Source organism: Podarcis gaigeae, assembly GCF_964106915.1.
Source record: "Podarcis gaigeae genome assembly, chromosome: 2".
In the NCBI taxonomy this organism is placed as follows: Eukaryota; Metazoa; Chordata; class Lepidosauria; order Squamata; family Lacertidae; genus Podarcis; species Podarcis gaigeae.
In genome coordinates, this window is record NC_139679.1 from 126,425,348 (window position 1) to 126,443,494 (window position 18,147).

The 18,147-nt window shown below is 49.8% G+C and overlaps 1 protein-coding gene across 4 annotated transcripts in view; it reads right to left on the minus strand.

Moving 5' to 3' along the window:
- LOC310837217 (uncharacterized protein) overlaps positions 1–18,147 on the minus strand; it is a 277,947-nt gene that overhangs the window by 131,683 nt on the left and 128,117 nt on the right. For 2 of the 4 annotated variants that reach the window (XM_083723341.1, XM_083723340.1), the window contains exon 2: positions 4,724–4,842. The gene's annotated coding sequence lies outside the window, so the exon portion shown is untranslated. Of the gene's footprint in view, positions 1–4,723; positions 4,937–5,799; positions 5,815–18,147 lie in introns of those variants that run through there. The other 2 variants (XM_083723339.1, XM_083723338.1) reach the window with 2 other exon arrangements.

Below are 18,147 nucleotides of genomic sequence, written 5' to 3' on the forward strand. Positions count from 1 at the left end.
ATATTTAGAAGCAAGATCAGATAAAAAAGCCATTTTGATGCTGATAGACATGGAGAAGGTATTCGACAAAATCTCTTGGAGCTTCATTGTCAGGGAACTGCCATCAGTGCTGGAGGGAGAGAGCAAAAGCCAGAGGGATTCCAGAGAGCGTCCAGGGATCGGGAGAAGCAGCCCATCTTCTGGGGAAGAGAATCAGCGTAGCACCAGTGGAGAAGGGGGGCAGATGGGGGAAGCGGCGAGGCGGTCCGATGACTCCTTGCCTGGGACCAGTGGGGAGAGTAAGGGTCTTCTGCTGCCCACGCCCTCCTTGCGCAGAAGGCTTCCGTGCAGAGAGAGTAGGAGGAGACTAGGCGCCAAAGAGCTTCTTTGCTGGAAGAAGTTTAAGAAACGCCCACTGACGGATTCTGCCAGCGATTGAGTCAGCCACGGGTAAGTGGCTGTCCGGACAGAAAAGGCTCACTTAGGCAACCCAGCCAGGTGTTTGCACCCAACCGGGGAGATAAGCACCGGCTTACGCACAAGCAACCCCTAGAACGATTACATTCATGGAAAAAAATACAGAAAAAGCAGGACTTGGAGAAAATATTATTAGGGGTGTTGAGGCAATATATTGAAATCAGAGAGCCAAATTGATACTAAATAGTGAAATAAGAGAAGAATTTAAAGTAAGTTAAGGGGACCAGGCAAGGCTGCCCCCTTTCGCCTCCACTTTTTATTACGGTACTAGAATTCTTAGCAATGACAACAAGGAGTGACCAAGGCATAAAAGGTCTAACAATGGGGAAGAAGTCGCACAAGATGAAGGCCTTTGCAGACAATTTAATTCAAACTACTGAAAATCTGGAGGAAAGCATACCAAAATTAATAGGGAAAATCCTTAAATTTGGAAGTGGCAGGATTTAAGTTGAATAAAAATAAGACTAGTATGCTAGCAAAAAATATGTCAACACAGGAAAAAGAAGAACTAAAGAAAATATCAGGATTGGAAACAGTAAATAAAACTAAGTATTTGGGAATCTGGCTGACAAATGAAAACACCAATCTATTTAAAGACAATTATATTAAAACATGGAAAGAAATCAATTTTGAATCATATAATAAGAAAATTGATATATAGAGAAAACATAAAGTGGTCTTAGAACCTAAAACCCCCTGGTGGATTTCACCTCAGGAAGCAATAACTGGGGGAAAGAAAAATATGGAATTGAATTGGGCCACTTTCACTGCCTTGTTGTGACGAAGGGGCTTGAATAACTCAGAGAAGCTATGAGCTAAGCTGTGCAGGGCCACCCAAGACACGACAGGATATAGTGGAGAGTTTTGACTAAACGTGATCCACCTGGAGCAGGAACCGGCCAGCCACTCCAGTATCCCTGCCAAGAAAACTCCATGGACAAAGACAACAGGCATATAAAAGTTATGACGCTGGAAGATGAGCCCCTCAGGTCGGAAGGCGTTCAACATGCTACTGAGGAAGAGCGGAGGACAAGGACAAGTAGATTCACCCCAGGTAGTGTGGTTGCTGACCTTGAGGCAGACATCCTGGAGAGTGAAGTCAAAAGGGCCTTAGAAAGCACTGCTAATAACAAGGCCAGTGGAAGTGATGGTATTCCAGCTGAACTATTTAAAATTTTAAAAGATGATGCTGTTAAGGTGCTACACTCAATATGCCAGCAAGTTTGGAAAACTCAGCAGTGGCTAGAGGATTGGAGAAGATCAGTCTACATCCCAATCCCAAAGAAGGGCAGTGCCAAAGAATGCTCCACCTACCGCACAATTGCACTCATTTCACACGCTAGCAAGGTCATGCTTAAAATTCTACAAGGAAGGCTCAAGCAGTATGTGGACCGAGAACTCCCAGAAGTGCAAGCTGGATTTAGAAGAGGCAGAGGAACCAGAGACCAAATTGCAAACATGCGCTGGATTATGGAGAAAGCTAGAGAGTTCCAGAAAGACATTTACTTCTGCTTCATTGACTATGCAAAAGCCTTTGACTGTGTCGACCACGGCAAACTATGGCAAGTTCTTAAAGAAATGGGAGTGCCTGATCACCTCATCTGTCTGCTGAGAAATCTCTATGTGGGACAAGAAGCTACAGTTAGAACTGGATATGGAACAACTGACTGGTTCAAAATTGGGAAAGGAGTACGGCAAGGCTGTATATTGTCTCCCTGCTTATTTACCTTATATGCAGAATTCATCATGCAAAAGGCTGGGCTGGATGAATCCCAAGCCGGAATTAAGATTGCCGTAAGAAATATCAACAACCTCAGATATGCAGATGACACAACCTTGATGGTGGAAAGTGAGGAAGAATTAAAGAACCTTTTATTGAGGGTGAAAGAGGAGAGCACAAAATATGGTCTGAAGCTCAGCATCAAAAAAACGAAGATCATGGCCACTGGGCCCATCACCTCCTGGGAACTAGAAGGGGAAGAAATGGAGGCAGTGAGAGATTTTACTTTCTTGGGCTCCACGATCACTGCAGATGGTGACAGCAGTCACGAAATTAAAAGACGCCTGCTCCTTGGGAGAAAGGCGATGGCAAACCTAGACAGCATCTTAAAAAGTAAAGTAAGCTGATCGCCAAAGAATTTATGCTTTTGAATTCTGGTCTGGAGGAGACTCTTGAGAGTCCCATGGACTGCAAGAAGATCCAACCTCTCCATTCTGAAGGAAATCAGCCCTGAGTGCTCACTGGAAGGACAGATCCTGAAGCTGAGGCTCCAAGACTTTGTCCACCTCATGAGAAAACTCGACTCCCTGGAAAAGACCCTGAGGTTGGGAAAGATGGAGGGCGCAAGGAGGAGACGACAGAGGACGAGATGGCTGGATAGTGTTCTTGAAGCTACCAGCATGAATTTGGCCAAACTGCGGGAGGAAATAAAACACCTAACAGGGTGGATCCAGTATCACCAAATAAATGAGGGCTTCATAGCTGACAAGAAAAAGGGTTTTGCAATTTCAGTATTGGATAAAGAATTACTACAAAACAAAACAAAACAAAAGTAATTTCTAAAATGTATGGAATCTTATTGGAGTGGGAGGATATGGATGAACAGGTAAAGTCGGTAATGATCAAATTGGCTATGGATTTAGGGAAACCTATTCAATTAACATCATGGGAAAAATTATGGAAGGAGAGTAGAAATTTTATGGTTTGTGAGGCAATAAAAGAAAATTTGATAAAATCTTTTATAGATGGTATTTAACACCAACCAAGATATGTAAAATGTATAAAAGAAAATCAAAATTATGTTGGAGGTGTAACCAAGTAGAGGGGACACTTCTGCATATGTGGTGGCCATGTGATAAAATCAAGGGCTTCTGGGATACAGTGTATGAAGAACTAAAGAAAACATTTGAACAAAATTTTACCCCCCAAAACAGAAGCCTTTTTATTTGGAATATTGGATGTAGGTATACCAAAACAAAAAAAGGAAATATTTCTTTACGCCACAGTGGCAGCGAGAACATTAACTGCCAAAAAATGGGGGAAATGAAATTATTCCGACAAAAAAAAGCTCTCTTTGGAGGAGGGTCTGTGGCACTCGGGGAGAGACCATAAATTTTGTAACTACTCCGGGTCAACGCTATCTTTCCCCTTAATTCTTCATGAAGTTTCCTAATACCAGTTATACCATATGCCTTATACCATTTTCTAAAATTCTCTGATTATCCTTGCTGTGTTTTATTTAATGGAAATTGAGACTTGTTTCCTAGGTGAAGCTTTTTCCACATTCTAAACAGTCCCTTGCAGGAAATATTTCATGGAAAATTAGATTCACCACCTGAATGAAGCTCTTTCTACATTCCAAGCACTGATCTGGTTTCTGACCTGCATGAAGCTTTTTCCAAACACTCCCCTGTATGAAGTATCTCATGGGAATTGTGGGTGGAGCTGCGAAGGAAGCTTTCCCCACATTTCAAGCACTAATTTCTTCCCCCGTTAGTTCTTTCATGTGAAGTGAGGCTCTCCTTCTGAACGAAAAGCTTTCCTTGATGGGAAGTGGACTGGGAGCTCTGACTAAAGTTCTCTCCACACTCTGAATATTTATATGGTTTCTCCATTATGTGGATTTTTCTTGTTGTCTCCTTCCTTCTTCCTTTCCAATTCACCACCTACAACCTACAATCTACTGTTATATGGCAGTATTATTATCATTAATAATAATAATAATAATGCCCTGAGGAAGAAATCGAGGCTGAAATGAATAAACAATGCAAATGAATGCTTGTGAAAGAGGAAGAAGGGAAATGAATTACTGCCTTTTTGGCTGATATTATCTAACTTATTTATGGGAACCGGAGATTCAAAAAGCCTGGCTTGTTCCAGGGATGGATTTAATTTGGCTCAGTCGTGGAATCCACTCCATCTCCAAGCTCAGTCATTTCTTTGCTCAACCAAAAACAGACAGATGCAGAAAGGGAAAAAGAAAATTTGACAGGATGTACCTCCACGTCCCTGAGATCGCTGAAGCCTACATGGAAGAAGGCCTGGGCAGCTGAGACCAGCCTCATCCTGGTTTGAAAAGGCAGGACTGGTGGAAGAATATTCCCAGACAGAACAGGAGATACATCTCCTATGGAGAGTTGTGGGTGTGTTAACATCTCAGAAGCTGCAGGTGGCGCTATTGGGCTCCCTCAAAATAGAGGAGGTTTGTCCTTCAGAGATCTGTATGGAATTTCAAAACTGATCTTATGATCCAGCAGGGAGCCTTACCAGAGAGGCCTCGATCCCAGGATTCTCCTCCTTGACTTCCTTCTGCAGAGCTCTCTGGTCAGGATCCAGCAAAGCCCAGTCCTCCTCTGTGAAAGGAACAGCTACGTCTTCAAAGCCCACTGGACCCTAAGAGAAAAAGGGAGAAGAAAGACGATATTTTTCTACACATTGCTCTGTTCTTTTCTGAAACCATTTTGTTGTGTATTTTAATGATGTGTAAGTGGGGCAATTCCATAAAACAATAATTTTATTATCTACGCAGCACTCATCTTCAAGTAAATCTTTGCAAGCATTCCCATTTTCCAGATGGAAGGACCTCCTCTTCCTTCATCTGGTGGGGTGGCCCCTCCCCCTGCCCTCAAGCCAACTTCAAGGGGCACCAGGAGGGGGAGGGGAGGGAATGTTGGTTGGTTGGCATCCATCTGTCTTAGGGGACCATGGAAGAATGTGTCTTTGGGAGTGAGATCCAGTTGTTGGAGGGTAACAGCGCCAGCCATGGGTGTGGACAGCGACAGGGGAGAGACATGTGTTGTTGCATCTGGGACAGAGGAAGTGGTCCAGTTGTGCTGCTGCAGATGCAGACGGGCTTTTCTTCTCCCTGTGCTCCCCCCACGTGGGAATGTTCCCGTCTGGCTGCAGCCTCTGTGCACAAATGTGATTTATCTCCAAACCTGAAGGGGGTTTATTTCCTTGACCCCAAGCCCCCCCCCCAAAAAAGGAATCAGCGCCTGGATCCCAAGGAAGAACAGAGCTGCTTCTGAAGAAGTGTGCATGCACACGAAACCACATACCTAGAACTAACTTAGTTGGTCTTTAAGGTGCTACTGGAAGGAATTTTTTGTTTTGACTATGGCAGACCAACACGGCTACCTATCTGTAACCAGAGCTGCATATTTCCTGCATACTGGCCCCTCCCTGGCTTGGCAGAGAAGACAAGGGAGGACCCCCTGCTCCCTGACTTGGGGGTCTCCCCCCACCAGGCATGATCTGAACAGGGACCCCCATGCCCCCTCCCTGCCCCCCTGGGACCCCCTTCTCCCCATGGCACCCTCAGGGGGAGGAGAGAGGAGACTCACCCGAGTCCAGGAGGGAGAAGAAAGCAGGGAGGGAGGGGGAGGGGGGATCTCCACTCCGCCTTCACTTCCTCTCCTCTCTAGGAATCCCGCTCTGCTCCTCTTAACCCTTGCCAAGCCAGCCCTCCCTCTACCTCCCCCCTCTGCCCCCCGGAGCCCCCTCGGAGCCAGACTCCGCGCCAGGGAGACGGGGCTTCCCCAGGAGTCTCCTCGAGAGCAGGCGCCAGGGAGGAAGAGGAGTCCCAGATCCCCCCAAGGGAGACCCTTCCAAGTCTTTCCTCCAGCTCCCCATCTTCCCTGGGGCAGCCCCACTGAATCGGGGAGACGCCTCCTTCCCTGGGACTTGGAGGCTGGCAGGCCCAGCTGGGCTTCTTCCAGGCTCTGGCGGAGTCAGACTTGGGGGGCCCTTTCCCCCCCTCAGTCCGCCCCCCACACCCAGGGGGTCCCCTCAGCCCTCCTTCTTGGGGGTCACCCTTCCCTCCCCCCCTCTCAGTCCGCCCCCCACACCCAGGGGGTCCCCTCAGCCCTCCTTCTTGGGGGTCTCCCTCCGCCCCCCTCTCAGTCCGCCCCCCACACCCAGAGGGTCCCCTCAGCCCTCCTTCTTTCCAGGCTACAGGAGGACTGCAGCTGTTCTTCATTGGGATCCAGATGCTGCCTTCCTTTTGGGGGAGGGGGCTTTGGGTCAAGAAAATAAACCCCCTTCAAATTGAGGGAAAAGTCACATTTGTGAACAGAGGATGTAGACAGACGAGAACATTCCCACATGGGGGGGGGGGGGACACAGGGAGAAGAAAAGCCCTTATGCATCTTTATCAACATCTTTATCAACATCTTTATCTTTATCAACATTTTTTCAACATCTTTATCAACGACTTGGATGATGGACTCAAGGGCATCCTGATCAAATTTGCAGATGACACCAAACTGGGAGGGGTGGCTAACACCCCAGAGGACAGGATCACACTTCAAAACGACCTTGACAGATTAGAGAACTGGGCCAAAACAAACAAGATGAATTTTAACAGGGAGAAATGTAAAGTATTGCACTTGGGCAAAAAAAATGAGAGGCACAAATACAAGATGGGTGACACCTGGCTTGAGAGCAGTACATGTGAAAAGGATCTAGGAGTCTTGGTTGACCACAAACTTGACATGAGCCAACAGTGTGACGCGGCAGCTAAAAAAGCCAATGCAACTCTGGGCTGCATCAATAGGAGTATAGCATCTAGATCAAGGGAAGTAATAGTGCCACTGTGTTCTGCTCTGGTCAGACCTCACCTGGAGTACTGTGTCCAGTTCTGGGCACCACAGTTCAAGAAGGACACTGACAAACTGGAACGTGTCCAGAGGAGGGCAACCAAAATGGTCAAAGGCCTGGAAACGATGTCTTATGAGGAACGGCTAAGGGAGCTGGGCATGTTTAGCCTGGAGAAGAGGAGGTTAAGGGGTGATATGATAGCCATGTTCAAATATATAAAAGGATGTCACATAGAGGAGGGAGAAAGGTTGTTTTCTGCTGCTCCAGAGAAGCGGACACGGAGCAATGGATCCAAACTACAAGAAAGAAGATTCCACCTAAACATTAGGAAGAACTTCCTGACAGTAAGAGCTGTTTGACAGTGGAATTTGTTGCCAAGGAGTGTGGTGGAGTCTCCTTCTTTGGAGGTCTTTAAGCAGAGGCTTGACAACCATATGTCAGGAGTGCTCTGATGGTGTTTCCTGCTTGGCAGGGGGTTGGATTCGATGGCCCTTGTGGTCTCTTCCAACTCTATAATTCTATGATTCTATGACAATTTTAGGTTATATTTTAGTGATCAAGATTTAATATATATTTTTAACTGTATTGTCTCTGGTATACTCAATTGCAGTTCAATGTATTCCAGTTGTGTTTTATGATTTTCCTGATATTGTAAGTGAGCCGGAGCTGGTCTGTGACCGTAATAATAAAATTCATTCATTCATTCATTCAAGGACCCAAACATTTAACTGTTTCCAAAAGTTACTAGTAACACCCCTAAAACTACATCACACACATCGTAAGGACATCACACGCTGGGAGGGTCTGGTTACAGAAACCTGAGCATCAGGGCCTGCCCCCCTCCCTTTGACTGCCACCTCCCACCCATCAAGTATGCAGCCAAGTTCATCACACCCTTTTGTCTTCATCTGGGTATTGTTTCCGGAATGGCTACCTGTCTGGCACTCAGATATCAGGATGCCAGAGATTATCACCAGGTGCAGGCAAACTAAGGCCCAGGGTCCGGATCCGGCCCAATCGCCTTCCCAATCTGGCCTGCGGACGGTCCAGGAACCAGCGTATTTTTACATGAGTAAAATGTGTGCTTTTATTTAAAATGCATCTCCGGGTTATTTGTGGGCCGTAGGAATTCATTCATTATTATTATTTTTTCAAAATATAGTCCAGCCCACCACATGGTCTGAGGAACAGTGGACCGGCCCATGGCTGAAAAAGGTTGCTGACCCCTGGATTATCACTCAGCTCCTTCCCCCCTTGGTAGCCATTTCCTTCAACAACCTTGGAATGGCATAAATCCAACACTGGAGTGATTTGATATTGTCAGGACTGCCGCTAGGTCCCAGCTCACAGAGGACCAACGCCCAGTGGATATTATATACAAAAGTCTTTATTGAAGTTTAGTTTCCATTTCCAAGCTCTGGGCGCGCAGGCCCACGTCTTAACGCTAGACCGGCTAAGTCCCCTCTGACTCACTGCTCCACCCACACCAGTTTAAGATTCTAGCCCGGCTCCACCTCCTACGCTGTTCTTTCCTTCGCTGGGTCCTTCTGCCCTCTGGGGTTCCCTCCTTCCTGGACTCCTCTGACGCTGAGCCTCCTGAGTCTTGCCCCTCCCTCCGGCGGGCCTTAGGACCTGGCTCCCTTCCCGGGCTCCCCGCTGTGCCGCGCTCCTGTACATTTGAACTTGGCGCGTGCGCCCAGCCGGTGACTTTCCTTCTGACCGTTTCCCCGCTTCCTGATGTGGGTGTTGCCAAACCTGACTCCTCTCCTCCCTCTGGTGGTGAGGACACTGGTCCCGACTCCTGGGACTCCCCCTCCCCACTGCGCTCTGGTGGAGACGCTGGTCCTGATCTCCAGCTGCTGCTCAGGGACTCCCCGCTGGCCCCTCCCTCTTGAGGTTTCTCCCTTGGAATCTCCCTTGCTCTGGCCACCGGCGCTCCCTTCTGTGAGTCCTCCGATTTGCTAGAGAGGCTTGTGGAATAACTCTGGCCACTGTCACTGCCTGCGCCCCCCTCGTACTCCTCCTCCTCACTCTCCATTTGCTCCCCCTCCTGTGTCTCTCCTTCTGAACCCCTGACATCCATCCCCCCCTCGAAGCCCCCCTTCCCCCCTCCCCCTCTTCTGGTGCGGGTTCCGGGTGCTCCATTGTTGTAGGGGTGAGTCCAGGATACAGCTCGTCCCCTGAGGCTTGCAACCATCGAGATAAGTCCGGGAAGTCCCCCATGGGCTCGTCGACGACGACCTCCTCCGCTTCCATCTCCTGCGCGGTGTGCTCAAAATCTGAGCTCGACCCCAAATCACCCAAGAGCCCTCCTCCCCCTGTTGCTTGATGGGGGTCCACCTCCCAGGGTCCCTTCGGCATGTCTCTGCGCCAGCCCACTTCGGGTTGGTCCTCCCACCAATAAGATCCCCCCGTGCCAAAACCTGAAAGCGATCCCTCCGGGGAGCTGCCTCCCGGAGCCGAGTCCTCAGCTGACGAGAAACCCCGGAAAGTGCTGGCCGAGAGTGTGGGTGTGAACAAACAATCCTCGAAAAAGCCCACCGGCATAGGCTTGTGCGGGAAAAGTGTGTGGAATTCTTCCTTGAGCAACTGCTCTTCCACTGCGTAATCCGGCACCCACCTGTTGGCGCTGGCCGGGGTGTCCTCTGTGGCGAGAAGATATTCAATCCCGTCCTCCCCCCACCTTGAGTCTAAAATCTCAGTGGCTTCATTAAGTGGCTCCCCTTTCGGCGACCCCCCTTTTTTGGGCGCTTCTCTGAGCGGGTCTGGCGCCTTCCCCGGTGCTTGAAACCTGTGGGGCTCTCTGTAGGGCGTGAGCACTGATCTATGAAAGACCGGGTGCATTCTGGAACCCTCCGGGAGTGTCAACCGGAAGGCCACTGGGTTGATCTGCGCCTCTACTTGGTAAGGCCCTAGCTGCTTGTGCCCTAGTTTCTTCTTGGCTAACGATCTGGCTGGAACTGCTTGTGCTGCCAACCAGACCCAGTCTCCCACCTGGATGTCCTCCCCAACCCTCCTGTGTCGATCTGCCTGCACTTTGTAAGCCTGTTTTGCCAACTCTAACTGCCTCCTGAGCTGCTCGTGGATCTCCTGCAACTCCGCTGCCACGTCCTCTGCTCCCTGTGGCTCCCCCTCCCGCACTGTGTCCAAACCCGGGAAGGTTCTGGGATGCCTCCCGTAGTTGGCGAAAAATGGTGTCACCCCCGTGGACCCGTGCTTCGTGTTGTTGTAGGCAAACTCGGCCAACGGTAGATAGTCCACCCAGGTCGATGGCTGCTGGTTCGCGTAGCATCTCAGGTACTGCTGCATGATGGCGTTGACCCTTTCCGCCTGCCCGTTAGTTTGCGGGTGTCTCGCCGACGCCAGGCTGACCTTGACGTTCAGGAATCCCATCAGCTTTTGCCAGAAGTTGGAGATGAACTGGCGCCCCCGGTCGGACAAAATAGACCGTGGTAGGCCGTGCACCTTGAACACGTGGTCTATAAACATCTTAGCGGTCTGCTCGGCCGTGGCCACCTTCGCGCACGGAATGAAGTGGGCCATCTTGGTGAACAGGTCCACTACCACGAGCACTGCCGTCTTGCCCCTCGAGCTGGGTAGATCTGTGACAAAGTCCAGGGCCACCCTCTCCCACGGTACGAACGGTGTCTGTAGCGGTTCCAACAGGCCCGCCGGCGGCTGGTGCACAGGCTTAGCCCTTTGGCAGGTGTCGCACCTTCCTGGACTCCTCTGACGCGGAGCCTCCTGAGTCTTGCCCCTCCCTCCGGCGGGCTTTAGGACCTGGCTCCCTTTCTGGGCTCCCCGCTGTGCCGCGCTCCTGTACATTTGAACTTGGCGCGCGCGCCCAGCCGGTGACTTTCCTTCTGACCGTTTCCCCGCTTCCTGATGTGGGTGTTGCCAAACCTGACTCCTCTCCTCCCTCTGGTGGTGAGGACACTGGTCCCGACTCCTGGGACTCCCCCTCCCCACTGCGCTCTGGTGGAGACGCTGGTCCTGATCTCCAGCTGCTGCTCAGGGACTCCCCGCTGGCCCCTTCCTCCTGGGGCTTCCCCCCTGGAACCCCCCTCGCTCTGGCCACCGGCGCTCCCTTCTGTGAGTCCTCCGATTCGCTAGAGAGGCTTGTGGAATAACTCTGGCCACTGTCACTGCCTGCGCCCCCCTCGTACTCCTCCTCCTCACTCTCCATTTGCTCCCCCTCCTGTGTCTCTCCTTCTGAACCCCTGACAGATATGAATTTCTGAAGTTTTCCCAGTGAGCCAGTACGTAGATCCATTGATCAGTGAATTGTTGTTGTTGTTGTTGTTGTTTAGTTGTGTCCAACTCTTCATGCCCCCTGGACCAGAGCACGCCAGGCCCTCCTGTCTTCCACTGTCTCCCACAGTTTGGTCAGACTCATGTTGGTAGCTTCTCGAACACTATCCAACCATCTCGTCCTCTGTCGTCCCCTTCTCCTTGTGCCCTCCATCTTTCCCAACATCAGGGTCTTTTCCAAGGAGTCTTCTCTTCCCATGAGGTGGCCAAAGTATTGGAGCCTCAGCTTCACGATCTGTCCCTCCAGTGAGCACTCAGGGCTGATTTCCTTCAGAATGGAGAGGTTGGATCTTCTTGCAGTCCATGGGACTCTCAAGAGTCTCCTCCAGCACCAGAATTCAAAAGCATCCATTCTTCGGCGATCAGCCTTCTTTATGGTCCAGCTCTCACTTCCATATATCACTACTGGGAAAACCATAGCTTTTACTATATGGACCTTTGTTGGCAAGGTGATGTCTCTGCTTTTTAAGATGCTGTCTAGTGAATTTGGCATTGTGGCATTTGGCATTGTGCAGCAGAGGCCCTTTGAGTAGATAGGAAATAACTGTGATGAAGTGTTTTATGGGGTTAGGGTTGTGTTGATTTTGGTAGTCTGGGGGTGTGTCCATGTGATACCTCTTGAGTGGTTTAAAGATGGCTCTCTCTGGTGTCACTGCATCAAGCTAAAAAATTCCTTCCGGTAGCACCTTAGAGGCCAACTAAGTTTGTTATTGGTATGCGCTTTCGTGTGCATGCACACTTCTTCAGATACACTGAAACAGAAGTCACCAGACCCTTATATATAGTGAGAGGGTGGGGAGGGGTATTACTCAGAAGGGTGGTGGGAATGGGTGATTGGCTGATAGGTGTGGTAAACCTGTTGACGACGGCACCACCAGCTTCGCCCGCCTGCTGCCCGTCCCGACTGAGGACCACAGGGCCTCATACGTCTGCCACGGCCACGCCGGGCGGTAGTGAATGGATATACATATTGTCAGGGGCTCAGGAGCAGAGGCACAAGAGAGGGAGGAAATGGAGAGCGAGGGGGGGGGGAATCCGAGGGGGGTGGAGGCGGTGACAGTGGCCAGAGTCATTCCACGAGCCTCTCCAGCGAATCGGAAGATTCACAGAAGGGATGGCCAGGGCAAAGGGGGTGCCAAGGGGGAAACCCCAGAAGGAAGGGGCCAGCGGGGACTCCCTGAGCAGCAGTTGGAAATCAGGACCAGCTTCCCCACCAGAGCGCAGTGGGGGGGAGGAGTCCCAGGAATCGGGACCAGTGTTCTCACCACCAGCGAGAGGAGATGAGTCAGGATTGACCACGCCTCCATCGGAGAGCAGGGAAACGGTCAGGAGGAAGGTGACCGGCTGGGCGCGCGCGCCAAGTTCAAATGTACAGGCGAGCGGCACAGCAGGCAGCCCGGATAGGGAGCCAGGTCCTAAAGCCCGCCGGAAGGAGGGGGAAGACTCAGGGGGGTCAGCGTCAGAAGAGTCCAGAAAGGAGGAAACCCCAGGGAGCAGAAGGACCCAGAGGAGGAAGGAACAACGGAAGAGGTGGAGTAAAGCTAGAGTCTTAAACTGGTGTCTAGGAGGCGGAGACTCAGATGGAGCTTCGCCGGTCTAAGGTCTAGGACGTAGAGTTGCACGCTGCGGTTTGGAAATGGAAACTAATCTTCAATAAAAACTTTTATATGTTATCACTGACTAGCGTGGATCCTCTGTGAGCTGGGACCTGGAGGCAACTCTGACACATATTATTCATCTTATTGTTTCCAATTCTATCCTTTATAATCATATTGCAAATGTTTCTTAAAATCCTGCCAATGTGTTAACTTGTATACATTGCTTTGATATATATGCAATAAAAACTTCCCATTTATTAAAAGAAATAATGTATCTGTACCAAGAATTTGAGCAGATGATTATGTTTAAAACATCTGGCGCTGTGGTGTAAAGATCCCCCCGTGCCCCACCCCCCCTTTCCCAGAGTTGGCGACTTTTTTGGGGTAGCTGACACCACGCCTTACGCATTATCTCTAACAAGCCCTTAGAACAAAATAAAATGAAAATCTAATTAGGTCCTCGATTCCAAAGAAAGACTCATTCAAGACTCAGCAGTTCTTCTAATTCATCCTCATGATTCAAATCACCACATATCCAAAAGTTCAAGCAATCACCAGGCTGGGATAGCAGGCTTGTTGGTTTTTGAATGTCTGGTGTAGATTTTTTTTCAATTTCGTTGTTCTGTATGGGACAATGACAATTAAGATTATCATATTGTATCGTTGTTCTTTAAATAAATTAATAAAGACACAGAAAATGAGGTTCCCAGCCAATTTGTGTCTAAGTACAAAGCTGACATTTTCAAATATTGTGGGGGGTGGGGTGGGGGGGTGTAAAGCAGTGACATCCTGAACCTAAAAAGGACCCAAAACCGGGTTCACAAAGGCTGCAGCCCTAACTGCACTTACCTGAGAGTAAGCCCTGCTGAATCTAATAGGACCTTACTTCTGAGTAGACAGGAGGACTGCAGCAAGAAACACAGCTGGGGATTAGGGCTTTCTGTTTTAAGTCTTAACCAGAGGAAAATGTAATATTGGAGGTTAGGGAAAAAGGAATATGAATAGATTGGGGGGAGGGGGCTGACGAGAGACCAGAAACCACAGGTAGCAAGACAAGGCAGACTTTCTGGGGAGCAAGGCTCACACACGGCTGCTTGGGGCGAGGACTGCAGAGGGACACCATAGTTGGGTTGTGCGTGTGTGTTTTTCAGAAAAACGTAGAATTGGAAGGGACCCTGCGGGTCATCTAGCCCAGCCCCCTGCAATGCTTTTTAGCTTGCATTGATCTCAAAAACCTTCAGTGCCTTTCTTTTTTAGTTGGATAGGCAATTAACACTCGGACCCTGAGGTCCAGCTCCGAGGGCCTTCTGGCCGTTCCCTCCCTGCGAGAAGTGAGGTTACAAGGAACCAGGCACAGGGCCTTCTCGGTGGTGGCGCCCGCCCTGTGGAACGCGCCCCCCAATCGGATGTGAAGGAAATAAACAACTATCTGACAATTAGAAGACATCTGAAGGCAGCTCTGTATAGGGAAACTTTTAATGTTTAACAGACCACTGTATTTTAATACTTTGTTGGAAGCCGCCCAGAGTGGCTGGGGAAGCCCAGCCAGATGGGAGGGGTATAAATAATAAATTATTATTATTATTATTGTTGTTGTTGTTGTTGTTGTTGTTGTTGTTGTTATTAACAAGCTTGTTTCACAAATAAGGGAGAAGGAGGGTTACTGGCTTGGTTTGGTTTGCCTTTGTTATAGTTTCTAGCATGTGCTTAGTACCGTAGTTTCAGGCTGTGAGCCACCCTGATATCTATGGGGGGAGGGCAGCAGCAGCAGCAATAATAATAATAATAATAGTGATGATATTTTTCGCAGGGCTTGGAGTTGGTGATGCCCAGCTACTGGAATGCATGGAGACGGTGCTAAATGGTCTGGCTTGCTTTACAACCCTTAGGGACCTTGTTGGTGCGGGGGGCAGAGAAGGAGCTCCCCCAGAAGAAGAAGAAGAAGAAGAAGAAGAAGAAGAAGAAGAAGAAGAAGAAGAAGAAGAAGAAGAAGAAGAAGAAGAAGAGGCTTCCCTTCCCCGGGAAAGAGTTGTCCGTTACATCAAACACAGGGCACGATTCCAGGGAGAGAGAGAAACCAGGGCAGCAGCTGCTGCTGCTACTCATGAGTAGGGGCAGATGTAGCTGAACAGGATGGGCAAGGGGAGCCTGCAAGCAGGGCTGCAAACCCAGCGCGGAGGCTCCCTAGCCAGAGGAAGAAAGGGGGCAGGGGAAAGGGGAGGCGGCCAGCAAAGCCGCGCAGCTCCCCCACTCGCTGGGGCGCCCCCGAGAAGCCAGCGCCCTGGCACAAGTGAGTCTGCCCCCTGGGGGCTGCGCAGCAAGGACCAGAAGACCCCTGACTGGCGGAGGTGGGGGGGGGTCGCCCGTCCTGCGTGACTTAGCTGGGATTCCTCCCTTGAAGGGGGTTGGGCTAGATGACCGCCGGGGTGCCCTCCCAACTAGGATTCGGTGAATTGGCACTGATGGGGCTTGAGGTGGAGGATATGCGGGGTGGGGCGAAGGTGCAGCTTGGGGACCTGCAATGGGTGGCCAAGGCAGGGTGGGGGTCTGACGTCGCCCCCCCTTCTCTCTCGCTGACACCCCCCTTCTGCTTTCGCGATGAACAGAGGGATCTCCTTTGCCTAAAGATGCCAGAATAATACATTAGCGGAGATCCCTGCATTGCAGGGACCCTCGAGTCTCTTCCAACGCTTATGATTACCCTCGGATCTTTGTGCTGAGAAAATGGGGAGAGTGGCTCAAGGGCAGAAAGGCAGACGGGGCTTGCAAGCGGAGACTCTCTGCACACAGAGACAGATTTATCTTTTTTTGTTTACTTGCGTTAGCAGAGAATCCGAAGGTCTGCCAGGGACACTGAACTCGCCAGCCCATAACACAGGTTTGCATTCTGTTTGCATTTGCTGGCATGCATGCAAATGTGGACCCTCTTTCAGAGCAGATAAACAAACACACTCTGCAGGCTCCCGGCAGGGCTCAGTCTCAGCTGGGGAGAATCAAGAGGGTTTTCTGGGCCCATGTGGTGGATCAGGCCCTCTGCCCTGCCTGTAATCTGGTGACAATACCTGCATTGCAGGTGTTGTAAATAGAAATCTGCCCTTTTCCCTTATGGGGTATCCAAGAGCCCATATAGAGTCCTTACGTAGGTTCCCTTTTGGTAGGAGAAAATAACAGAGGCCAACCAGAGAATATTGAGAAGCAAAGCAGCTAGTAAGCTTGATCTTTATTAATCTGTTGAAACAGAAAAGGAGGAGGACCCACAAGAATGCTGTGCAAGGACTTTTGAAATTCCCATCCTGTAGATCAAGACCACCCCCAGAAACATTACACATACATCACAGAAGGCGTGTAACCTAAGACCACCCCTCAGATACATCACAGAAAAGGTGGTCTTAAAACAGAAATCTCAATATTGTTTTTCTCTTATGCTTGTTTATTTCCTGTCTGGCAGATTACTTGATTGGATTGCCTGGGGAGCCTGGCCATTCCTTTGTAGTGATAAATACTTACCGTATTTTTCGCTCTATAGGACGCACCAGACCATAAGACGCACCTAGTTTTTGGAGGAGGAAAACAAGAAACAAATATATTCTGAATCTTAGAAGCCAGAACAACGAAAGCCGTGATCCCTCTTGCTGTTCTGGCTTCTGGGATAGCTGCGCAGCCTGCATTCGCTCCATATGACGCACACACATATGACCCCTTACTTTTTAGGAGGGAAAAAGTGAGTCTTATAGAGCAAAAAATATGGTAGATCCTGGGCCAGGTTACAGGCTCACACCCTATTCAAACACCCTTAAGACAGGATTTGTGAAGGAAAAGACAATGGAGAGGCTTTTCCACTTTGACCTTGCAGAGAAAACATTTGCTCAGTTTAGGAATCAAAATGGTTCCAGATTGGCCTTCCTGTGTTGATCTATGTACATGCGGTTATGAACATTACCATATATCTAAGACCATAAAATTCCTATCGCACAGGCCATTGGACTAGATGAGATTCAGAAGGAAGCAGGAGCCCCAAACAGAACCACTGAGTCTCTGCCCCCACCTGCCACTCCCCGCTCCCTGGAACGGGCATTCAGAAGCATCCAGAATAAGCGGATGGTCACCTGGGAAAGATGCTTCAGCTGGGAGTTCTGCATCGCAGGGGCGTGGGACTAGATGACCTTTGGAGGGATCTCCAATGTCTACATTTCTATTATTCTTTGCCCCAGCATCTTAGAATTCTGGAGCTGGAATAATTATTTGTTTATTTATTAATTTATTTATTTATTTATACCCCACCCATCTGGCTGAGTTTCCCCAACCACTCTGGGCGGCTCCCAATGGAGTATTAAAAACAATACAGCACTAAATATTAAAAACTTCCCTAAACAGGGCTACCTTCAGATGTCTTTGAAATATAAGATAGCTGCTTATTTCCTTCAAATCTGAAGGGAGGGTGTTCCACAGAACGGGTGCCACCACCAAGAAGGCCCTCTGCCTGGTTCCCTGTAACTTGGCTTCTCGCAGTGAGGGAACCGCCAGAAGGCCCTCGGAGCTGGACCTCAGTGTCCGGGCAGAACAATGGGGGTGGAGACGCTCCTTCGGGTATACAGGACTGAGGCCGTTTAGGGCTTTCAAGGTCAGCACCAACACTTTGAATTGTGCTCGGAAATGTACTGGGAGCCAATGTAAGTCTTTCAAGACCGGTGTTATATGGTCTCGGCGGCCGCTCCCAGTCACCAGTCTAGCTACCGCATTCTGGATTAATTGCAGTTTCCGAGTCACCTTCAAAGGTAGCCCCACGTAGAGCGCATGGCAGTAGTCCAAGCGAGAGATAACTAGGGCATGCACCACTCTGGTGAGACTATCTGCAGGCAGGGAGGGACTCAGCCTGCATACCAGATGGAGCTGATTAACAGCTGCCCTGGACACAGAATTGACCTGCGCCTCCATGGACAGCTGTGAGTCCAGAATGACTCCCGGGCTGCACACCTGGTCATTCAGGGGCACAGTTACCCCATTCAGGACCAGGGAGTCCTCCACACCTGCCCGGCCCCTGTACCCCAAAAACAGTACTTCTGTCTTGTCAGCATTCAATCTCAATCTGTTAGCCGCCATCCATCCTCCAACCACCTCCAGACACTCACACAGGACCTTCACCGCCTTCACTGGTTCTGATTTGAAAGAGAGGTAGAGCTGGGT